Source organism: Cherax quadricarinatus, chromosome 40 (genome assembly GCF_038502225.1).
Source record: "Cherax quadricarinatus isolate ZL_2023a chromosome 40, ASM3850222v1, whole genome shotgun sequence".
In the NCBI taxonomy this organism is placed as follows: Eukaryota; Metazoa; Arthropoda; class Malacostraca; order Decapoda; family Parastacidae; genus Cherax; species Cherax quadricarinatus.
Window position 1 is genome coordinate 429,712 of NC_091331.1, and position 26,468 is coordinate 456,179.

The 26,468-nt window shown below is 42.3% G+C and overlaps 1 protein-coding gene and 2 non-coding genes across 3 annotated transcripts in view; all 3 read left to right on the plus strand.

The window, feature by feature from the left end:
- The window catches only part of LOC128687342 (uncharacterized), a 151,403-nt gene that overhangs the window by 873 nt on the left and 124,062 nt on the right, over positions 1 to 26,468 (plus strand). The gene's annotated exons all lie outside the window — the stretch shown is intronic.
- Positions 9,722 to 9,793, plus strand: TRNAQ-CUG (transfer RNA glutamine (anticodon CUG)). Its single transcript has one exon. It is a non-coding gene; the product is annotated as a tRNA-Gln (tRNA).
- TRNAQ-CUG (transfer RNA glutamine (anticodon CUG)) lies at positions 10,268 to 10,339 on the plus strand. The gene has a single exon. It is a non-coding gene; the product is annotated as a tRNA-Gln (tRNA).

Here is a 26,468-nt window from a genome sequence, read left to right on the forward strand (position 1 = left end):
ACTGCCAGGGGTCTGTTGGTAATCCCCCTTATGTGTGCTGGGAGGCAGTTGAACAGTCTCGGGCCCCTGACACTTACTGTATGGTCTCTTAACGTGCTAGTGACACCCCTGCTTTTCATTGGGGGGATGGTGCATCGTCTGCCAAGTCTTTTGCTTTCGTAGTGAGTGATTTTCGTGTGCAAGTTCGGTACTAGTCCCTCTAGGATTTTCCAGGTGTATATAATCATGTATCTCTCCCTCCTGCGTTCCAGGGAATACAGGTTTAGGAACCTCAAGCGCTCCCAGTAATTGAGGTGTTTTATCTCCGTTATGCGCGCCGTGAAAGTTCTCTGTACATTTTCTAGGTCGGCAATTTCACCTGCCTTGAAAGGTGCTGTTAGTGTGCAGCAATATTCCAGCCTAGATAGAACAAGTGACCTGAAGAGTGTCATCATCGGCCTCGATGACCTATCAAATTCTGCCACACGCCGGTTAATCTTTACTTTCCGCAATTTTTCGATGCCCTCGTAAAATTTTTGGTATACATGCATATATTTTTAATTAGGGGTATTTCCAGGTGTGCAACACATTTTCCTTATTGGAATATTGACTTCCTCTACATTACAACAGTTTTCCCTCAATCAATCCCTCAATCTCCAGGTAAACTCCAGGTTATAGTATATAAAGAAATTATAGGTAATAGAAGTTTTCATGTGACTTAATACTTTTCAAAAAGTTGCAGCAAATGTACACACTTACACAATTTCACATAAACATTATTATCCCCATCAATTCTTATGTACAAATTACAGGAAAGTTATCAAAATTTTCCACATGCACAAATTCAAATTCAAATTCAAAGTTTATTCTCTATAAAGATTACAATGTTGAATTTACAGAATTTGGTTGTTGTGTGGTTTACATGTAGTTAAATAATGATTACAGAGTGTACCACTAGAACGCCTAGCATGGCTAGGCATTTCGGGCAGACTTAGTTTAATTCTTTATTTTAAAATATTACAAATTATGAGGTAAGTTGGTATTATGGCTAAGTGACTAAATACTAGTTTGTGAGTTTAGCAATGTGAATGCTTTTGTTTTGGCACAGTACATAGTTTCAGTATTGGAGTATCATAGGATTCATTATTGTAAGATTGAGATTAATATTTCTGTTTATGGTCAAATGGCTGAGTGAGTGTAAGTGTGAACCACCAGGTGGTATTCGTGTAGTTAGTTGATGGGGTGTATCAGGGAGATAAGATGTTTTCTAATGGTAGTTTTGAAGGTGATGAATGTGTCTGCAGTTCTAGAGTTCTCAGGTAGGGTGTTCCAGATTTTAGGGTCTTTGACATACATTGAATTTTTGTAAAGGTTTAGTCGGACACGGGGAATGTCGTAGAGATGTTTGTGTCTGGTGTTATGCCTGTGGGTTCTGTCACAACTATCAAGAAAGCATTTTAGGTCAAGGTTGTTATTGGAGTTCAAGGTCCTGTAGATGTAGATTGCACAGTAGTAAGTGTGGATGTACTGAACAGGGAGTAAGTTTAGATCTATGAAGAGTGGGGGGGTGTGTTGCCAGGGATGGGATTTAGTGATTATTCTTACTGCAGCTTTTTGTTGGGTTATTATTGGCTTTAGGTGTGTTGCTGCAGTTGATCCCCAAGCACAAATAGCATAGGTGAGGTATGGATATATAAGTGAATGGTATAGTGTGATAAGGGCAGTTTGCGGCACGTAGTATCATATCTTGGAGAGGATCCCAACCGTTTTGGATACTTTTTTGGTTATGTGTTGGATATGGGTGCTGAAATTCAGGTTGTTGTCAAGGTATAGGCCTAGGAATTTGCCCTCATTATGTCTGGTAATTAGAGTGTTGTCGATCTTAATGTTAATTTGTGCATCTCCTGCTCTGCTACCAAACATAATATAGTAGGTTTTGTCAGTGTTAAGCGTAAGTTTATTGGCTGTCATCCAAGTCGATATTTTGATCAGCTCCTCGTTAACAATGGTGTTGAGGGTGGCAAGATTAGGGTGGGAGATGACATAAGTCGTGTCGTCAGCAAAGAGAATGGGTTTCAGGTGTTGGGATACGTTTGGAAGATCATTGATGTATATGAGGAAGAGCAGGGGACCAAGGACACTTCCCTGCGGAACTCCAGTATCAAGTGGCCGTGTTGTTGATGCTGTGTCTTTAATGGTGACATACTGATACCTATTAGTAAGGTAAGATTTGAATTAAGCAAGCGCATGGCCTCTTATACCGTAATGGTCAAGTTTGTGGAGTAGGATGTCGTGGTCTACTGTGTCAAAAGCTTTTCTTAGGTCAATAAAAGTTCCTAGTGGATATTCCTTATTTTCCAATGCTGTGTAAAGCAGATCTAGCATTTTTATGATTGCATCATTAGTGCTTTTATTTTTCCTGAATCCAAATTGGCAGGGTTTGAGTACTTTTTGTGTTGTTATAAATGAATATAGTCTCCTGTGCACGAGTTTCTCAAAGATTTTGGATAGCAATGGTAAGTTTGATATTGGCCTATAGTTGTTTAAGTCTGTAGGGTCACCACCTTTATGTATTGGTGTAACCCTTGCCATCTTGACTAGTTTCGGGAAGGTGCTAGTTTCTAGTGACTTGTTAAAAAGTAATGAAATAGCATGCGAAAGGATATGGACCGCTCGCTTGTACAGTAATGGTGGGACATTAGACTGATTCCCTGAGTTGTTTTTAAGTGACTTTATAATCTCGGTGACTTCCGAGGGCTCAGTTGGTGCAAGATAGAAGGAATTTGGGAAATTCCCATCTAGGTAGTCCCTGGCATGGGCATTGGTATGTGGGATTTTATTGGCGAGATTAGATCCTATGGTTGAGAAGAAGTCGTTTATCTTGTTAGCTGTGTCAGTGGGATGTAGTGGTGTTTCATTAGGTTTAGTTAGGACAATATTCTTGTTTTTTTTTCAGTTTGTGGGTCCCTAGAATCTGAGAGAGTGTTTTCCAGGTCTTTTTTATATCTCCTCAAGTGTCTGTGAATCTACTGGAGTAGTATAGTTGTTTGGCTTTCTTTATTAATTTGGTGAGAACTGATGAATAGTGTTTAAGAATATCTTTGTGTATTAAGCCCTGTCTATATTGCTTTTCATATTGGTGTTTCTTGTCAATGGATTTCAGAATGGTACTGGTTAGCCATGGGCAACCAAGCCGTTTGTTTGTGATCTGTTTCGTTTTTATAGGACAGTGTTTGTTGTATAGTCTAAGTAATTTGTTAAGAAAAATGTCTGTCCAGTCATCAATACCATTGGCCTTGGAGAATGTTCAATTAGCCAGGTTGTACTGACTGATGCCAGCCAGCTATTGGTCTTGCCTATTTTGAAAAGTGGTTCACTGTACTGCTTCCGATAGATGTTTTTGATCCTTACATTGTTAACCAAATAATCGTTGTATTTTAACGGAAATGTCAGGCTAGGTAAAAAAATGGAAATGAAATTGCAGCAGGCAATATGGCACTCCCATATTGCTTTCAGGCTGCAGATTTTATCAAGCTCTTATCTTACCTCCGCTTGAGCCAAGCAGAACTCTTTACAAGAACTCTGAGAAGCATACACTTGGATTTTATTGACGATTTCAACTTATGGTGAAATGTTAACCGAGGTTCATATTTGTTCTTCATGCTAGAAAGGTACATGTTGAAAGTGGAATTAATTATACATTAAGTAGCATTGCTACAGAAGTAAAAATGTGAAATAAGTGTCATCATTGTCATGTCTTCAACCTCAGGGTGGTCAGGAAATGAAATGAACTTGATAAAAAGGCAGTGAATGTAGACTTCATACATAGTTTTTAGAATGGGCATGACAGGTCTACGAGGCTAGGAAAAAAACTAACTATGGCAAGTTATACTTTTTGTATTAATCAAATCACATATTACTCGGGTAGATAACTTCCAGTAGATCCTTCATGTGTTAGCCCAAATCACCGACCAGTATGTTTTAAATAAGTGACCCACTGATCAAATCCGACTGGTTCCGAACCCTCGACTGGTCAGAAACCTCGACCGATTTCAAACGGTTTCGTTGGACAATAAAGCAGACTGTAAACGGATGGGGTTGTAGGCGCCCTTATAAACACAAACAATAAATAAAAAACAGGAGCGTACTCCGGTAAGCTGTCTTAACATACAAAGTACAGTTAGAAATAGAAATACAAATAGCTAGAGCTTCACTTTAAGGAGGTTATTAATAGAGTATTCAAGAGGTTGCTAGTAGAATTACAGTAATTCAACCATTCAAATCATTATGAAGCCCTGTGTAGTCTGCAATCAAACAAACGGGCTTCCACATGGATAAATTGTCATTTTTTGTGGAAATTGGTGTCACGCCCCTTGTGCAAATATCCAAGAACTAGCTACAAGAAGTATTAAAACAGGGAAGTGTTTTTGGGTATGTCCAAATGAGATAAATCTGTGGACTAATATCACATTGGTATTAAAAGAGGATAACATCAAAACTGCTTTCATAGACAACCTGGAAGCTTTCTACAATAGATGGGAACATAAAAAGTCTGGGCTGGATGGTACTGCCCTTGATGCTGGCCATGTAGTCAGAAACTGTAAGGCTGGAGGTGATGTCCTGGTTGTCAGTAAATGTGGGACTGATAGTGCTGTCCTGGTAGACAGTAATGGTGAAGCTGGAGTTGCTGTCCTGGGATACAGTAATGGTGAAGCTGGAGATTTTGTCCAGGTAGTCGGGAATTGTACGCAGGATGGAATGCATATAAATGACCTCATGGGAGACAGGAGCCGTAGTGGGTAATCAAGTGTAGTCAATGATAAGATAAAACCAATATTTCAAACTAGAAATACCACAGGAAATAGCAAACAAGAGGACTCCACTAGCAATAGTGAGGATATATTACCAAAAACAACTGGTTGGAGCTCCTTTGTTGGTGCTAGGGAGGATAGGAATAAGACAGGTAAACATGCACCAACAGGGAATAGTCACAGAAACCCAAGGCAAACGGAAACCAAGCCTGCTCACATACTATCTGCACATGGTATCTGCAGGCATGGGAAATCTGGAAAAACAGATGGGACGTGCAACTATGACCACCCTAGAAAATGCCGTGCCCATATGACAACAGGAAAATGCAAACTCCCTTCCTGCAAGCTTTTTCACCCTGAAATGTGTCCCTCTTCAGTACAGGAAAGACTGTTATAACTTAAATTGCCAGGCACACCATCTAAAGGGGACAAAAAGATACAAAACATCCAGGCCATGGGAAAACCTGGGTAGCCACAGCCACTCAAGAGGGAGAGGTTTTTTAGTGCCAGGAAGAAAAAAAAAACTGGCAGGAAATGGCAGAAATCGTACACCAAATCCAGTCATTCCTGGAGTGGAACCACAGTCGATGGTCTCCACTCCAAACCAACAGATACAGATACTAATGCCGGAACCCCTTCCCCCCCCCAGTACCAACAATACCACTTGTCCGTTGACATTCTTCTTTGCAAATATACAAGGTCTAAAGCCAGCAACAAACAACAAAATACCTTTCATCCGTGGACTGCTTGCAGTGGCAAAGGCAATGTTCGCGGCTTTCACTGAGACCCACATAAAGGATCACTTGGACAACGAAATATGGATCCCAGGTTACAACCTATACAGATGCGACAGAGTGAACAGGCAAAAGGAGGGGGGGTTCACCTGTACATTGCAGAGTCACTTGTGTGCACAGAACTGCTGAATGCCTCAAATGATGTAGTGGAAGTTTTAGCAGTAAAGATTGAGAACCAAAACGTAGTCATTGTGGTAGTCTACAAGCCTCCGGATGCAACATCCCAGCAATTCCAGGAACAGCTGTTAAAAATTGACCACTGTCTGGAAAATCTGCCAGCTTCATCACCCAACATCTTGCTCCTGGGGGATTTCAACTTAAGACACCTAATATGGAGGAATATAGCAAATAATATTGTTGCAGTAATAACACCAGGAGGCAGCTCTGATGAAAACTCACACTCACACGAGCTTTTAAATCTCTGCACAAAATTCAATTTAAACAAGCAAATAATAGAACCTACTAGACTGGAAAATACACTAGACCTCATCTTCACTAACAATGATGATCTGATACGAAATGCCACCATATCAAAAACAATATACTCAGATCACAACATAATTGAGGTTCAGACATGTATGCGCGGAACCCCAGACCGACATAATGAGATTAGTCACGAGGGAGCATTCACCAAATTCAACTTCAATAACAAAAATATAAAGTGGGACCAAGTAAACCAAATCCTAACTGATATAAGCTGGGAAGATATACTAAGCAACAAAGACCCCAACTTATGCCTAGAACAGATTAACTCGGTGGCGCTCGATGTATGCACAAGGCTTATTCCTCTAAGAAAAAGGAGGAGTAGATGTAAAATAGAAAGGGACAGGCGCTCCCTTTATAGGCGACGGAAAAGAATAACAGAGCGGCTAAAAGAGGTCAATATATCTGAAAGGCGTAGGGAAACACTGGTCAGAGAAATAGCAAGCATCGAACTTAAGCTAAAGGAATCTTATAGGAGTCAGGAATCGCGGGAAGAACTAAAAGCCATAAATGAAATCGAAAGAAACCCAAAATATTTCTTCTCCTATGCCAAATCAAAGTCGAGAACAACGTCCAGTATTGGGCCCCTACTTAAACAAGATGGGTCCTACACAGATGACAGCAAGGAAATAAGTGAGCTACTCAAGTCCCAATATGACTCAGTTTTTAGCAAGCCGCAAACCAGACTGAGAGTCGAAGATCAAAATTAATTTTTTATGAGAGAGCCACAGAATTTGGTTAACACAAGCCTATCTGATGTTATCCTGACGCCAAATGACTTCGAACAGGCGATAAATGACATGCCCATGCACTCTGCCCCAGGGCCAGACTCATGGAACTCCGTGTTCATCATGAACTGCAAGAAGCCACTATCACGAGCCTTTACCATCCTATGGAGAGGGAGCATGGACACGAGGGTCGTCCCACAGTTACTAAAAACAACAGACATAGCCCCACTCCACAAAGGGGCCAGTAAAGCAACAGCAAAGAACTACAGACCGATAGCACTAACATCCCATATCATAAAAATCTTTGAAAGGGTCCTAAGAAGCAAGATCACCACCCATCTAGAAACCCATCAGTTACACAACCCAGGGCAACATGGGTTTAGAACAGGTCGCTCCTGTCTGTCTCAACTATTGGATCACTACGACAAGGTCCTAGATGCACTAGAAGACAAAAAGAATGCAGATGTAATATATACAGACTTTGCAAAAGCCTTCGACAAGTGTGACCATGGCGTAATAGCGCACAAAATGCGTGCTAAAGGAATAACGGGAAAAGTCGGTCGATGGATCTATAATTTCCTCACTAACAGAACACAGAGAGTAGTAGTCAACAGAGTAAAGTCCGAGGCAGCTACGGTGAAAAGCTCTGTTCCACAAGGCACAGTACTTGCTCCCATCTTGTTCCTCATCCTCATATCTGACATAGACAAGGATGTCAGCCACAGCACCGTGTCTTCCTTTGCAGATGACACCCGAATCTGCATGACAGTGTCTTCCATTGCAGACACTGCAAGGCTCCAGGCGGACACCAACCAAATCTTTCAGTGGGCTGCAGAAAACAATATGAAGTTTAACGCTGAGAAATTTCAATTACTCAGATATGGCAAACACGAGGAAATTAAATCTTCATCAGAGTACAAAACAAATTCTGGCCACAAAATAGAGCGAAACACCAACGTCAAAGACCTGGGAGTGATAAGATAAGATAAGATTTCGTTCGGATTTTTAACCCCAGAGGGTTAGCCACCCAGGATAACCCAAGAAAGTCAGTGCGTCATCGAGGACTGTCTAACTTATTTCCATTGGGGTCCTTAATCTTGTCCCCCAGGATGCGACCCACACCAGTCGACTAACACCCAGGTACCTATTTGCTGCTAGATGAACAGGACAATAGGTGTAAGGAAACGTGTCGGAATTTCCACCCGCCGGGAATCGAACCCGGGCCCTCCGTGAGTGAAGCGGGAGCTTTAGCCACCAGACCACCGGGCCACCTATCATGTCGGAGGATCTCACCTTCAAGGACCATAACATTGTATCAATCGCATCTGCTAGAAAAATGACAGGATGGATAATGCGAACCTTCAAAACTAGGGATGCCAAGCCCATGATGACACTCTTCAGGTCACTTGTTCTATCTAGGCTGGAATATTGCTGCACGCTAACAGCACCTTTCAAGGCAGGTGAAATTGCTGACCTAAAAAATGTACAGAGAACCTTCACGGCGCGCATAACGGAGATAAAACACTTCAATTACTGGGAGCGCTTGAGGTTCCTGAACCTGTATTCCCTGGAACGCAGGCGGGAGAGATACATGATTATATACACCTGGAAAATCCTAGAGGGACTAGTACCGAACTTGCACACGAAAATCACTCACTACGAAAGCAAAAGACTTGGCAGACGATGCAACATCCCCCCAATGAAAAGCAGGGGTGTCACTAGCACGTTAAGAGACCATACAATAAGTGTCAGGGGCCCGAGACTGTTCAACTGCCTCCCAGCATACATAAGGGGGATTACCAACAGACCCCTGGCAGTCTTCAAGCTGGCACTGGACAAGCACCTAAAGTCGGTTCCTGACCAGCCGGGCTGTGGCTCGTACGTTGGTTTGCGTGCAGCCAGCAGTAACAGCCTGGTTGATCAGGCTCTGATCCACCAGGAGGCCTGGTCACAGACCGGGCCGCGGGGGCGTTGACCTCCGGAACTCTCTCCAGGTAAACTCCAGGCCCTCTTTGTATGTTAATTCAATATCAGCTTTTTGAAGTATGTAAAATACATTTACTGTCAAAATGAATTCCTAAAACTCGGTCATCGCTGAAGTAAGCAACATACGTCCATCCCACTTACAGTCTGCACTAAATGAGTAGTCACCATAAGCTCACTTGTGACTGCCTAGAACTAACTTGAATATTATACCTCCTGTATTTAGTGGGTCATAGGTTGATCATGATGGAGCTCTATCTAACTCCTCAGCATTATTGTAATTGATGGAGCTTACTATCTGCAATGTTGTGACTTCGACAACACAAATGAGGATTTCTCTTGTCAGTTCACTCCACCTCACTGTTCAGAGGAGTCTCGTGGGAGGTGCCTTGGTGCGGGTGAATGGCTCTTGATCCAAGTTGGTGGCCCTATCCTTTTCCTTGGATCGAACCTTATTGTCTCCCATTCCCCATGTGCTTTATGACCCCTTTGGTTTTAGAGCTTCCCTCTAATAATAATAGACCCTTTAAGAGAAAGGAACCTACCTTGATGTGGACAGAGGCCTCATGATCCGAGGAATTAGAGATACACTCCCTTTTATTGGATTAGACCAGATTACCACCCGTTCACCAGGCGCTGTATGACTCACTGCATTTAGTCTTTTCTGTTAGAACAGTTATAGGGCTATAACTTATCCTTTTGGGTTTAGCACATGATAATAATAGGCTCGGAAAAGTGGCTTATAACTTTTAGTGAATATAATATCGTAAGCAACGCTCTTGCCTCACACTGTGTGATTTAATCTCCGGCCGGGTGGAAACACTGGGTGTGTTTCCTTACACCTGTTGTCACCGTTCACCTTATCTCTACAGCACTACACTTGAACATAAGGAATCATACAAAAACCTATCTCAGCAGCACTACTATGAACTTACGTTACCATGGTCCCATGGTGTAATGGTTAGCACTTTGGACTCTGAATCCAACAATCCGAGTTCGAGTCTCGGTGGGACCTTACCTTAATTTCGAGGATTCTTATTGAAGTAAGTGCCTCTGACGTATTTTGGGTTATCCTAGGTAATATACACTTACGTTTCAAAGTATGATAATCGTACTTAAGGGTACCTGTGCCTAAAAGAAAATCTTACTTAACTCTCATCTCAGAAGCACTACACAAAATATAAGGAATCATACCAAAAAACCTTATCTCTGCAGCATTATACGGGTGAAAACCTCCACCCTTTCAAGAGGGCAGATATATTTCAACTCAGCCACTGGGAGTTCATGAAAATAATATATTGTGAAACAAGGGGTGACAGGTTAGAACATTCACTGCAGTAGCAGACATGCTACCACTCGGCCACTTGAGTGTTAAGACAAGGAGTCATACAGGTGAGAATCATTGTTTTATGAAAGGAGGCAGACAGTACCATTCAGCCACTGAGTGAAGAGTATTTTTGTTAGGTAAAAGGGAACTAATACAACGAATGGTCCCATGGTGTAATGGTTAGCACTTTGGACTCTGAATCCAACAATCCGAGTTCGAGTCTCGGTGGGACCTTACCTTAATTTCAAGGATCCGATTGAAATTGGTTCTCTAGTTTTTTTGTTTTTTTTTCTAGGCCTGGTCATGGACCAGGCCGTGGGGGCGTTGACCCCCGAAACATCATCCAGGTATTAGTTGTATATGTATCCTTTTCACCTAACATATTGTCGGTAATTCTACCAACATTATTATGAGAACATTTATATTTCATATTTTAATCAGGGAGAAGCGCTAAACCCATAGATGTTATATGCCGCCTGGTGAATGGGAGCCACTGAGGCTCGATCTAAAGAAGGGAACAAGTCCAGTTCCTTGGATCAAGAGACCCCCTCACCGGCATCAAGGCATTAAGGGTTTAACGTAGCTGGATCGCTAGCGCACTCAGCTCACACTTACTTACTTACTTACACACTGAGGTCCGGGAGTCGATCCTCTGTACGACTGGAAACATTAGTATGTGTTTCCTTTAGACACCTGCTGGCCATGTTCACCTATCAGTAAAACAGGTACCCAATAACGGGTGTTAATAGACTTGTGTGGGTCGCATCCTCGGACAAAATTGACCTAATTTTCCCGAAATGCTCTGCAAAACAAGTGGCTTTCTGTATAGTAACGTGTTATTGATGTCAGCTAAGCCTGTATACCTTGTATATGTACTTGTAGAAATAAAGATATTACATATATTATAACCACCTTAACGTCAACTACTGAGGATTCCAAAGGGAATGCAGTGGTGTCTGACAAGACAATCATTTGTCATAGGCCACTATTCGTGCCTAATTTTTTTTTCTTGGGTTTCCCAACACCACAATACACAGTGGTTTCACAATATTTACTGTAGTCCACTAGTGACATTCCTTCATCAATGACACCATAGTTCTTTTTTTTCTATAACTTAAACATTTGTTTGTGCAGTCTCTTACTTTCACATTATTTGCCTGATGAATAAAAGTCAATACCATGACTGGAGCAATTCACGACTAACCCGCACTTAGTGAAGAAACTTGAGACGATGCGTTAGTGTGTCATGGACTATAATAGTGTAAAGGACAGAATGAAAGGTTATTGAAATTTTCTTTCTAAGTGAGGATTATTGTAAATTATTTGCTTACTTATCGCGTTAGTGAGCTATTTGTTCGTGAGATTTTTGTGTCAAAGGCTTTCTTGCAAAGTGCTAAACCCGTGTGGGGTATAAAACGCTTAATTAACCTTCCATGTCTGTTCAGTCAGGCTGTTGATGATTCTTACAAATGAAATGAGATAATCCCAACAGGAAAAATACCCTGACTTTGCTCATTGTGAATAAAGCATTACCACATTTTTTTCCTTGCGTGTGACCTAATTCATGTCTGCACAAATAACTCATTACGATTGTGACCAGATATAAACATGTAAATAGTTCATTACCGCTGTAACTTGTTCAGCTATCAAAACTTTGCGGTCCAGTCCCTGGACCTATTATGTACCTCTAATCTTTTGACTACCACCCACAGGATGGATGTGGGGTGCATAATTAAGATGTTAAACTAACACTGAAATGTTTGTGTTAAGTGCCAGATCCTAGACCACTGTAGGGTGTTGATCTACAGCTCTTCAGCCACTAAACGGTGTTGATTTTCAACTCTTCGGTGTTTCGAGGCTGTACTACAGCTCCTGAACCTTTTAGGAATGTTGATCCTGGCTTTCTGCTTTTTATTATATATAGCTATAGGTGTTTATTTCCTGAGTGTGTTGAGCTAAGGTTCTCTTGGTCCTCTTGAGATTGAGATATAATCACCTAGGGGCTGCGGGGGCGTTGACCCCCGAAACCCTCTCCAGGTAAACTCCAGGTCTCAGGTAGGTCTTCCTGACCAGCCGGGCTGTGGCTCGTACGTTGGTTTGCGTGCAGCCAGCAGCAACAGCCTGGTTGATCAGGCTCTGATCCACCAGGAGGCCTGGTCACAGACCGGGCCGCGGGGGGCGTTGACCCCCGGAACTCTCTCCAGGTAAACTCCAGGTGAGAGACCAGCTGCAGACCCCTTGCCTCTTGAAGGTTCTAAGATACAGCCACTAATGCTGTTGTTCTTTACCCTATAGAGAGTAGCGCAGAAGCACATGGTGATAATAATGCTTAGGTTAACAGGAATACATGTGTGTATTTGCAAGAAAAAAATTTAACTGTTAGAAGCAAATTTAGGATACCTTCTTAAGCAGAAGAATTTTGCGGTTTTTGAGCATGTTGTTGAATGGTCATCATTATTATGGACAAGTGCTGAAGCCGAAGGGGTCAATACTGCGCCTGAAGAATGGGAAGACAGGTCCAGTTCCTTGGATCACGAGCCCAATACTATCATCAAAGCACCTAGAGGGGTGTGGTGTGGTCAGTTGCCACAGCCTGCAGCTGTAGCCATAAGTGAGGTGTCCCGTGCCTTGTGGTCGCTCTTAAATTGTTCAAATTACTTTTGAGGTTATGGAAGTGGCCAACAGAGAATATTGAGTCATTTACATGCATAATGAAGGCGGAGAGCGAGGCTGTGTATTCAAGTCGTGGCTTTAAAGTTTTGTTGGCTTCACCTCTCAATACCTCGCTCTGTGTTTTTGTTAATGCAGTCACTGGTGTCAGGCTGAGCGTGTTTACTTAATGATTTCCACTTTCAAGTCTTATCGTTAGTTTGTTAGGTTTAAAGCTTTTCCAGTGTACGTGCTCATTAAGGCTACAAATCACCTGCACACTAATTTTTAAGGGGGTGGGCCGATAAGCCAGCGGAAGGCCTCGGTCAGATGACCCAAAAGTTTCAGTGGCGAGTCATCATATGACTAAGACCGCGTCAGGAAACACTTGTCCTGTTTCCTGACGAATCTTACCTAACCTGTGTACTAACATAAAAATTGCTTTAACTACAAAAAATAGAGATTAAATTATATTCAGTGTATTTATACGGAGAGATATACATCTTCCATTGTAACACACACACACACACACACACATACACAGACGGGAGAAAGAGACTACATAGCAGGTACACTTCAGTCTGGGGAACACAAAGTGGTCATTGCAGTGATGTATAATCCACCACAGAACTGCAGGAGGCCAAGAGAGGAATATGAAGAGAGCAACAGAGCAATGGTGGACACACTTGCTGAGGTGGCAAGAAGAGCTCACTCCAGCAGAGCAAAGTTGCTGGTTATGGGGGATTTCAACCACAGGGAGATTGACTGGGAAAACCTGGAGCCACATGGGGGTCCCGAAACATGGAGAGCCAGGATGTTGGACGTGGTGCTGGAAAACCTCATGCACCAACATGTTAAGGACACTACCAGAGTGAGAGGGGAGGATGAACCAGCAAGATTGGACCTTGTGTTCACCCTGGGCAGCTCAGACATTGAGGACATCAAGTATGAGAGTCCCCTAGGAGCTAGCGACCACGTGGTTCTGTGCTTTGAATACATAGTAGAGCTGCAAGTGGAGAGAATAACAGGAGTAGAATGGGAAAAGCCTGACTATAAAAGAGGGGACTACATAGGGTTGAAGAACTTCCTGCGGGAGGTCCAGTGGGACAGAGAACTGGCAAGAAAGCCAGTAAATGAAATGATGGAATATGTAGCAAACAAATGCAAGGAGGCAGTGGAAAGGTTCATTCCCAAGGGCAACAGTAACAACGGGAAGACCAGAACAAGCCCCTGGTTTACCCGACGGTGTAAGGAGGCAAAAACAAAGTGCAATAGAGAATGGAAAAAGTACAGAAGGCAGAGAACACACGAAAATAGGGAGATCAGTCGCAGAGCCAGGAATGAGTACGCACAGGTAAGGAGGGAGGCCCAGCGACAGTATGAAAATGACATAGCATCGAGAATCAAGACTGACCCGAAACTGTTGTATAGCCACATCAGGAGGAAGACAACAGTCAAAGACCAGGTGATCAGATTAAGGACAGAAGGTGGAGAACTCACAAGAAATGATCAGGAGGTATGTGAGGAGCTGAACAAGAGATTTAAGGAAGTTTTTACAGTAGAGACAGGAAGGGCTGTGGGAACATCAAGAGGGAATATACCAACAAGTGTTGGATGACATGCGAACAACTGAGGAGGAGGTGAAGAAGCTCTTAAGTGACCTTGACACCTCAAAGGCGATGGGACCGGACAACATCTCCCCATGGGTCCTTAGAGAAGGAGCAGAGATGCTGTGTGTGCCTCTAACCACAATCTTCAACACATCCCTTGAAACTGGGCAACTACCTGAGAAATGGAAGACAGCTAATGTAGTCCCCATATTTAAGAAAGGAAACAGAAACGAGGCACTAAACTACAGACCTGTGTCTCTGACATGTATTGTGTGCAGAGTCATGGAGAAGATTATCAGGAGAGTGGTCGAACACCTGGAAAGGAACAAGATTATAAATGAAAACCAGCATGGGTTCATGGAAGGCAAATCTTGTATCACAAACCTCCTGGAGTTTTATGACAAGGTAACAGAAGTAAGACACGAGAGAGAGGGTTGGGTAGATTGCGTTTTCCTAGACTGCAGGAAGGCCTTTGACACAGTTCCCCACAAGAGATTAGTGCAGAAGCTGGAGGATCAGGGACACGTAAAAGGAAGGGCACTGCAATGGATAAGGGAATACCTGACAGGGAGGCAGCAACGAGTCATGGTACGTGAAGAGGTATCACAGTGGGCGCCTGTTACGAGCGGGGTCCCACAGGGGTCAGTTCTAGGACCAGTGCTATTTTTGATATATGTGAACGACATGATGGAAGGAATAGACTGAAGTGTCCCTGTTCGCAGATGACGTGAAGTTGATGAGAAGAATTAAATCGGACGAGGATGAGGCAGGACTGCAAAGAGACCTGGACAGGCTGGACATGTGGTCCAGTAACTGGCTTCTCGAATTCAATCCAGCCAAATGCAAAGTCATGAAGATTGGGGAGGGGCAAAGAAGACCGCAGACAGAGTATAGGCTAGGTGGACAAAGACTACAGACCTCACTCAGGGAGAAAGACCTTGGGGTGACCATAACACCGAGCACATCACCGGAGGCACACATCAACCAAATAACCGCTGCAGCATACGGGCGACTGGCAAACCTGAGAATAGCGTTCCGATACCTTAATAAGGAATCGTTCAAGACACTGTACACTGTGTATGTTAGGCCCATACTGGAGTATGCAGCACCAGTCTGGAACCCACACCTGGTCAAGCACGTCAAGAAGTTAGAGAAAGTACAAAGGTTTGCAACAAGGCTAGTCCCAGAGCTCAAGGGAATGTCGTACGAGGAAAGGTTAAGGGAAATCGGACTGACGACACTGGAGGACAGAAGGGTCAGGGGAGACATGATAACGACATACAAGATACTGCGGGGAATAGACAAGGTGGACAGAGATAGGATGTTCCAGAGAGGGAACACAGGGACAAGGGGTCACAACTGGAAGCTGAAGACTCAGACGAGTCACAGGGACGTTAGGAAGTATTTCTTCAGTCATAGAGTTGTCAGCAAGTGGAATAGCCTAGCAAGTGAAGTAGTGGAGGCAGGAACCATACATAGTTTTAAGAAGAGGTATGACAAAGCTCAGGAAGCAGAGAGAGAGAGGATCCAGTAGCGATCAGTGAATATTTTGAGGAATTGTTTAATGTTGATGAAGATAGGGAAGCTGTAATTTCGTGTATAGGGCAAGGAGGAATAACATCTTGTAGGAGTGAGGAAGAGCCAGTTGTGAGTGTGGGGGAAGTTCGTGAGGCAGTAGGTAAAATGAAAGGGGGTAAGGCAGCCGGGATTGATGGGATAAAGATAGAAATGTTAAAAGTAGGTGGGGATATAGTTTTGGAGTGGTTGGTGCAATTATTTAATAAATGTATGGAAGAGGGTAAGGTACCTAGGGATTGGCAGAGAGCATGCATAGTTCCTTTGTATAAAGGCAAAGGGGATAAAAGAGAGTGCAAAAATTATAGGGGGATAAGTCTGTTGAGTATATCTGGTAAAGTGTATGGTAGAGTTATAATTGAAAGAATTAAGAGTAAGACGGAGAATAGGATAGCAGATGAACAAGGAGGCTTTAGGAAAGGTATGGGGTGTGTGGACCAGGTGTTTACAGTGAAACATATAAGTGAACAGTATTTAGATAAGGCTAAAGAGGTCTTTGTGGCATTTATGGATTTGGAAAAGGCGTATGACAGGGTGGATAGGGGGGCAATGTGGCAGATGTTGCAAGTGTATGGTGTAGGAGGTAGGTTACTGAAAGCAGTGAAGAGTTTTTACGAGGATAGTGAGGCTCAAGTTAGAGTATGTAGGAAAGAGGGAAATTTTTTCCCAGTAAAAGTAGGCCTTAGACAAGGATGTGTGATGTCACCGTGGTTGTTTAATATATTTATAGATGGGGTTGTAAGAGAAGTAAATGCGAGGGTCTTGGCAAGAGGCGTGGAGTTAAAAGATAAAGAATCACACACAAAGTGGGAGTTGTCACAGCTGCTCTTTGCTGATGACGCTGTGCTCTTGGGAGATTCTGAAGAGAAGTTGCAGAGATTGGTGGATGAATTTGGTAGGGTGTGCAAAAGAAGAAAATTAAAGGTGAATACAGGAAAGAGTAAGGTTATGGGGATAACAAAAAGATTAGGTGATGAAAGATTGGATATCAGATTGGAGGGAGAGAGTATGGAGGAGGTGAACGTATTCAGATATTTGGGAGTGGACGTGTCAGCGGATGGGTCTATGAAAGATGAGGTGATTCATAGAATTGATGAGGGAAAAAGAGTGAGTGGTGCACTTAGGAGTCTGTGGAGACAAAGAACTTTGTCCTTGGAGGCAAAGAGGGGAATGTATGAGAGTATAGTTTTACCAACGCTCTTATATGGGTGTGAAGCGTGGGTGATGAATGTTGCAGCGAGGAGAAGGCTGGAGGCAGTGGAGATGTCATGTCTGAGGGCAATGTGTGGTGTGAATATAATGCAGAGAATTCGTAGTTTGGAAGTTAGGAGGAGGTGCGGGATTACCAAAACTGTTGTCCAGAGGGCTGAGGAAGGGTTGTTGAGGTGGTTCGGACATGTAGAGAGAATGGAGCGAAACAGAATGACTACAAGAGTGTATCAGTCTGTAGTGGAAGGAAGGCGGGGTAGGGGTCGGCCTAGGAAAGGTTGGAGGGAGGGGGTAAAGGAGGTTTTGTGTGCGAGGGGCTTGGACTTCCAGCAGGCATGCGTGAGCGTGTTTGATAGGAGTGAATGGAGACAAATGGTTTTTAATACTTGACGTGCTGTTGGAGTGTGAGCAATGTAACATTTATGAAGGGATTCAGGGAAACCGGCAGGCCGGACTTGAGTCCTGGAGATGGGAAGTACAGTGCCTGCACTCTGAAGGAGGGGTGTTAATGTTGCAGTTTAAAAACTGTAGTGTAAAGCACCCTTCTGGCAAGACAGTGATGGAGTGAATTATGGTGAAAGTTTTTCTTTTTCGGGCCACCCTGCCTTGGTGGGAATCGGCCAGTGTGATAATAATAAAAAATAAATATATATATATATATATATATCTATATATATATATGTATATATATATATATATATGTATATATATATATATTTATATATATATATATATATATTTATATATATATATTTATATATGGTGGTATACACGTAGGACACAGGACACGTAGATATAAACTTGAACAGTCAATCACTGAAGGTGCCTACAAAGAAATCCAATTACGTACACACTTGGGGTGTGTACGTAATTGATTTTTTTAGGAGGGGACGAGAACTGCGAAAATTCTCTCCATTCCTAGTGTCAGCCAGATATCTAAATTCATTAAATCAAATCTCTTACCTGTGCACAAGCTATCTAGAATGTTTCGTAAATGGTACAATAAAAAAAATATATTAAATTTGGTAATAAGCAATTTCGCTAACACTAACGCCATGCAAAGATGTTGTCGCACCAACCTAGAAGGCATTATCCCACATATTGTTTAGATAGAAAGGCGTATGCACATCAGAATCTTGACTGTCAAAGGTATACCACGAGGAGACTTTAATAAGTAGCAAGAGGTGTTTAATAAAGGGCGAGGAACTTATAATACCCGCTGTATGTGGCGAAAAGCCTTTAAAAAGTTGCAAGGAGTCTTTAATAAATAGGAAGAAAGTAGACTTTAATAAGTGACACTGGTTTAAAATATGATATAATATAAAAATGTTCATTTAGAAATATAACGCATCATTAAAATTAAATGCAGCGATGAATGACGAGTGTGTCTAATGGGCCTTTGTGTGAATGCAATATATAAGTTACTGAATTTTATTTGATCCGTCGCTTAATGAAGATGTGTGCAGACAAAATTATTCTGAGCCCCATGTCTCATATTGTTCCTCATTTTACACACATTCACACATACACACAAACTCAAACACACTCCGATACCTTAGTAAGGAATCGTTCAAGACACTGTACACTGTGTACATCAGGCCCATACTGGAGTATGCAGCACCAGTTTGGAACCCACACCTGGTCAAGCACGTCAAGAAATTAGAGAAAGTACAAAGGTTTGCAATAAGGCTAGTTCCGGAGTTCAGGGAAATGTCCTACGAAGAAAGGTTGAGGGAAATCGGACTGACGACACTGGAGGACAGGAGGGTCAGGGAAAACATGATAACGACAAACAAAATACTGCGTGGAATAGATAAGGTGGACAGAGACAGGATGTTCGAGAGAGGGGGCACAGAAACAAGGGGTCACAATTGGAAGCTGAAGACTCAGACGAGCCACAGGGATGTTAGGAAGTATTTCTTCAGTCACAGAGTCGTCAGGAAGTTTAGTAGCCTAACAAGTGATGTAGTGGAGGCAGGAACCATACATATCTTTAAGACGAGGTATGACAAAGCTCAGGAAGCAGAGAAAGAGGACCCAGTAGCGATCAGTGAAGAGGCGGGGCCAGGAGCTGAGTCTCGGCTCCTGCAACCACAATTAGGTGAGTACATACACAGGGGGTCAGTTTTAGGACCGGTACTGTTTCTGGTATATGTAAATGACATGACTGGAGGGACAGACCCAGAAGTGTCCCTGTTTGCAGACGATATGAAGCTAATGAGGAGAATTCAATTGAATGGGGATGAGGCAAGATTACAAAGTGGCCTAGACATGAAGATCGGGGAAGGGCAAAAAGACCGCAAGCAGAGTACAGCGTAGGGGGCCAAAGACCGCAAACCTCACTTAAGGATAAGGATCTTGGGGTGAGTATAATACCGAGCACATCTGAGGCGCACGTCAACCAAATAACTACTGCAGCATATGGGCGACTAGCAAACCTAAGGATAGAATTCCGACACCTCAGTAAGGAATCGTTCAGTATTTTGTACAAAGTTGACGTCAGGCCCATACTGAAGTATGCAGTACCAGTTTGGAACCCACACCTGGTCAAGCACGTCAATAAATTAGAAAAAGTGCAAAGGTTTGCAGCAAGGCTAGTCCCGGAGCTGACGGGCTTGTCCTACGAGGAGAGGTTAAGGAAATCAACCTGACAACACTTAGAGGAAAGGAGGGGTATGTGGAACATGATAAGGACCTATAAAATACTGAAGCGCTGTATAGCCCTTGTGGCTTAGCGCTTCTTTTTGATTATAATAATAATAATATAAAATACTGAAGGAATTGACAAGGTAGATAGGGACAGAATGTTTCAGAAATGGGACATAGCTGGAAGATGAAAACTCAGATGAGTCACAAGGATGCTAGGAAGTATTTTTTCAGTCATAGAATTGTCAGGAAGTGGAACAGTCTGGAGAGGGATGTAGTGGAGGCAGGATCCATACATAACTTTAAGACGAGGTACGATAAAGCTCATGGAGCAGGGAGAGAGTGGACCTAGTAGCGACCAACGAAGAGGCTGGGCCAGGAGCTATAACTCGACCTCTGAAACCACTATTAGGTAAGTACACACGCACGCGCGCGCGTGTAATGCGTTTAGCTAAACCATTAGTTTAGAATTTCCTTAAATTGCTAAAATTGAGTGGTTCAGCAAAGGCATTTTTTTTTTTTAAATCTTTTTGTTATGGTAATTTGAATGCCTTTCCTCCCCCCGTCCCTCTGGCTGCGAGTTACCATTTCTTCCTGAGCGCAGTCTCGGGTAATGGAATATTTAACCTCAGGCATGACGGTATATATGGTAAATAGCGGAGGAATGCCATTACCCCCGCAGATTCCATCAAGAACGCTGACTAGTTGGACCGAGACATGACACGAAAGATACTTACAGCATACCCAATGATAAATGCAATCTGTAATTACCTATTTGTAATTATCTATTTGGGTTTGCAGAAGTTGAAAGAGTTGATATATAGCTCTTGGTCTCGCCTAGAGACTACGTCGCATCATCTATGTTTATCGTTTTATTAAATAGCATTGCGATTTTTGGATAACAAACTATAATGTTATGACATCTGATTAGTTGTCATGACTGACCTGTCACCAACGTATTCCTATTGTACAGAAACCATATCGTTATAATATTGGTTAGGAGAGTCCTGACAACCACCCACAGGATAAGTATTGGTTGCTTAATAAAGATGCTAACCTAACAGTTTTAAGACGGGTCTTATTTAAATTATTCCACTACTTTTTATTATAAATACTGTAGGTACATACTTTTTAAATTAAAAAAATAAAGGATTCAAGTAGTGCATAATTTTGCCTTGGTATTATTTTTACAACTATTAATATTATATATATGTTTTCCATTTGTTTTAAAATAAATAACGGACGTATTTTGATATCGTGTTCGTCCTCAGACAGTTATACTGACAGTATGACTGTCATTCACTGTCGATTGTACCTGAGGAAACAGTGCTCTATTTTTATATTCCCTCATTAATATTTTATACATCGACATCGCCTAGATAGTCTACAAGCCTCCGGATGCAACATCCCAGCAATTCCAGGAACAGCTGTTAAAAATTGACCACTGTCTGGAAAATCTTCCAGCTCCTGCACCCAACATCTTGCTCCTGGGGGATTTCAACTTAAGGCACCTAAAATGGAGGAATATAGCAAATAATATTGTTGCAGTAATAACACCAGGAGGCAGCTCTGATGAAAACTCACACTCACACGAGCTTTTAAATCTCTGCACAAAATTCAATTTAAACCAGCAAATAATAGAGCCTACTAGACTGGAGAATACACTAGACCTCATCTTCACTAACAATGATGATCTGATAAGAAATGTCACCATATCAAAAACAATATACTCAGATCACAACATAATTGAGGTTCAGACATGTATGCGTGGAGCCCCAGACCGACAAAATGAGACTAGTCACGAGGGAGCATTCACTAAATTCAACTTCAATAACAAAAACATAAAGTGGGACCAAGTAAACCAAGTCCTAACCGATATAAGCTGGGAAGATATACTAAGCAACACAGACCCAAACTTATGCCTAGAACAGATTAACTCGGTGGCACTCGATGTATGCACAAGGCTTATTCCTCTAAGAAAAAGAAGGAGTAGATGTAAAATAGAAAGAGACAGGCGCTCCCTTTACAGGCGACGGAAAAGAATAACAGAGCGGCTAAAAGAGGTCAATATATCTGAAATGCGCAGGGAGACACTGGTCAGAGAAATAGCAAGCATCGAACTTAAGCTAAAATAATCCTTTAGGAGTCAGGAATCGCGGGAAGAACTAAAAGCCATAAATGAAATCGAAAGAAACCCAAAGTATTTCTTCTCCTATGCCAAATCAAAATCGAGAACAACGTCCAGTATTGGGCCCCTACTTAAACAAGATGGGTCCTACACAGATGACAACAAGGAAATGAGTGAGCTACTCAAGTCCCAATATGACTCAGTTTTTAGCAAGCCGCTAACCAGACTGAGAGTCGAAGATCAAAATGAATTTTTTATGAGAGAGCCACAAAATTTGATTAACACAAGCCTATCCGATGTTATCCTGACGCCAAATGACTTCGAACAGGCGATAAATGACATGCCCATGCACTCTGCCCCAGGGCCAGACTCATGGAACTCTGTGTTCATCAAGAACTGCAAGAAGCCCCTATCACGAGCCTTTTCCATCCTATGGAGAGGGAGCATGGACACGGGGGTCGTCCCTCAGTTACTAAAAACAACAGACATAGCCCCACTCCACAAAGGGGGCAGTAAAGCAACAGCAAAGAACTACAGACCAATAGCACTAACATCCCATATCATAAAAATCTTTGAAAGGGTCCTAAGAAGCAAGATCACCACCCATCTAGAAACCCATCAGTTACACAACCCAGGGCAACATGGGTTTAGAACAGGTCGCTCCTGTCTGTCTCAACTACTGGATCACTACGACAAGGTCCTAAATGCACTAGAAGACAAAAAGAATGCAGATGTAATATATACAGACTTTGCAAAAGCCTTCGACAAGTGTGACCATGGCGTAATAGCGCACAAAATGCGCGCTAAAGGAATAACAGGAAAAGTCGGTCGATGGATCTATAATTTCCTCACTAACAGAACACAGAGAGTAGTCGTCAACAGAGTAAAGTCCGAGGCAGCTACGGTGAAAAGCTCTGTTCCACAAGGCACAGTACTAGCTCCCATCTTGTTCCTCATCCTCATATCCGACATAGACAAGGATGTCAGCCACAGCACCGTGTCTTCCTTTGCAGATGACACCCGAATCTGCATGACAGTGTCTTCCATTGCAGACACTGCAAGGCTCCAGGCGGACATCAACCAAATCTTTCAGTGGGCTGCAGAAAACAATATGAAGTTCAACGATGAGAAATTTCAATTACTCAGATATGGTAAACATGAGGAAATTAAATCTTCATCAGAGTACAAAACAAATTCTGGCCACAAAATAGAGCGAAACACCAACGTCAAAGACCTGGGAGTGATTATGTCGGAGGATCTCACCTTCAAGGACCATAACATTGTATCAATCGCATCTGCTAGAAAAATGACAGGATGGATAATGAGAACCTTCAAAACTAGGGAGGCCAAGCCCATGATGACACTCTTCAGGTCACTTGTTCTATCTAGGCTGGAATATTGCTGCACTCTAACAGCACCTTTCAAGGCAGGTGAAATTGCCGACCTAGAAAATGTACAGAGAACTTTCACGGCGCGCATAACGGAGATAAAACACCTCAATTACTGGGAGCGCTTGAGGTTTCTAAACCTGTATTCCCTGGAACGCAGGAGGGAGAGATACATGATTATATACACCTGGAAAATCCTAGAGGGACTAGTACCGAACTTGCACACGAAAATCACTCACTACGAAAGCAAAAGACTTGGCAGACGATGCACCATCCCCCCAATGAAAAGCAGGGGTGTCACTAGCACGTTAAGAGACCATACAATAAGTGTCAGGGGCCCGAGACTGTTCAACTGCCTCCCAGCACACATAAGGGGGATTACCAACAGACCCCTGGCAGTCTTCAAGCTGGCACTGGACAAGCACCTAAAGTCAGTTCCTGATCAGCCGGGCTGTGGCTCGTACGTTGGTTTGCGTGCAGCCAGCAGCAACAGCCTGGTTGATCAGGCGCTGATCCACCAGGAGGCCTGGTCACAGACCGGGCCGCGGGGGCGTTGACCCCCGAAATTCTCTCCAGGTAAACTCTCCAGATAAGTTTATCTGTCATTCTGAATAGCTTATATGAGATAGGTAACTTAAACAGTTGTTTTTTGCCGAGTTAGCATAAGGAAATTATTTCTCTTGTATTGCGTTTTCTTGACTGAAAAAATAATAAAATTTACTTTTAAAACCATATTTTTAGTTTTACTACAACTTTTATCTTTCAGATTATATATATATATATATATATATATATATATATATATATATATATATATATATATATATATATATATATGTGTGTGTGTATATATATATATATATATTTATATATATATATATATTTATATATATATATATATATTTATATATATATATATATATTTATATATAAGATTTAAGAGATACATTGTTGATATAAAGGTGGCATATAAGGTACATGTTGTTACGTGTGTATCACCGATTATAAGGCGAAAATCTCATCCAGCTCCTCAGAGCTGGGGCGTGTGCCCAAAATACAGCAGGCATTACCCCTTTGAACAGCTGCACTGAGCCGCTGGAACAGAAAACTAGCTGCCCTGGGATCCCTAGTTACCCTGATGAGTCTTTTTCCCAGCTCCTTAAGGAATTTAGATGCACTCTTTCCCCATGAGCCAAGGGTCTCTGAGCCTATGGGAACAAACATATAATGATGGGCAAGTTCTCTATATTTTCTAGACTTTTGGTACTCCCTGAAGCTGGCAGCTGCCCCTCCTTCCTCCCTGGTGTATTGGAGATAGGTATCAGCCAAGGTAGATGCACATGTATAGTCCCACACCACCTGCTTCCCATCTGTCCAGGCTTGAAGGGTGATACCATCTGGACGCTTCTGGCTGCCATCAGATCTGCATAGTTGGGGTGGCTCCCTTACTGCTGGGCATCCAGCTGTTGTGAGGCTCCTCTTGATAATGTTATTAACCTCCTCATGTCTTGCAATCTTTCCCTCGGATTTACGGCACACAAGACCATGGTACCCGAATCGGTGGTCTGCAGCTTCACTGCCACAAATACACCTGTGTTCGGCGAGAATAGGGGCGGCAAGTCGAAGGGCAACACCGATGCGGATGGTCTGTGGGTCGAGGCGTGTGCCAAGGCTGGAGTTGGGAGCAGCCAACAAAGTCCCCAGCATGAGGGGCTCTCACTGCCAGGAGGCGGGCTCTATCCTTCCCTGACACACTCTGAAGCATTGTTGAGGCTATATTTTCCACTATTGGACCATCCCAGTGCGATTGTTTGTAGTTGTTGGGGGGAGCAGGTCTGGTTTCAGAGCCCGTTAGATTATCCCAGATCATTGCTCCGTCAATGAATTTTTGGTCCTGGACTCCAATCTTGTCCCTAAGATGTTCAGGGAGAATCGCTGCTACAAGCTCTCTGGATGCAATACACGAGGACAGAAAAGCAGGTAACGCAATCTGTGATGACTTGCGGACACCAATGCCTCTTAGTCTGACTGGAAGTGTAGCTTGGTTCCATTGCCCGTCTTCTAGAGTAGGGTTAAGTACTTTCGTAAAAATCTGCCTCAGAATGCTGTCATATTCGTGCAGTATAGGGTTATCATATGAAGGTGCACATCTTAGGAAATATGTCAATCTGGGCAGACTCAAGCACTTTGTGAGAAGGTACAAGGCATCGTGGGTCTCCAGATTGCCTATTCGTTGTTCCATTCTCCTTAACTCTTCCAATTTCTTCCTGAGAATCGTGTCAATGGCATTGTTTCCCAGAGGTGCTCCTAGCAAGACACTATTTGTGGGGGCAATGACTGCTGCTCCTGGTATTTTTGATCTCACTGCATTTATCACTCGTTGACTGACTGAGATGATTTCACATTTGGATGGATTCAGGATGAGACCCATTTCCTGTCCCCGTGTCATTACCTGTGTAAGGTCATGTAGGAGGGACTCCTTTGTACCTGCTAGTGTGCCATCATCTAGGAACCAGATGTTTAGCTCGCTGGTCAGTCTGACTATGATTTCCCTAACTGCTATACAGAAGAGAAATGGTGCAATAGGATCTCCTTGTTGGACACCCTCCGATGATGTGATTTCATGCTCTCCAAAGAGCAGCAGTGATTCCTTGCTATATATATATATATATATATATATATATATATATATATATATATATATATATATATATATATATATATATATATATATATATATATATATGCAAAACAACCACTCTGAAAGAATAGAGAAATTCCAAGCGCTTTCGTGACTACTCACATTATCAAGTTCCTTGATAATGTGAGTAGTCAGGAAAGCGCTTGGAATTTCTCTATTCTTTCAGAGTGGTTATTTTGCATATTTTGAAATCATCTGTTTACTGTGATCTTATTGCATATATATATATATATATATATATATATATATATATATATATATATATATATATATATATATATATATATATATATATATATATATATATATATATACATATATATATTTATATATATATATATATATATATATATATATATATTATATATATATATATTATATATATATATATATATGACTCAAGAAATCGTAATGACACGATTGCAAATAAACCGCGGGTTCAATCCCGGCCGGGGGT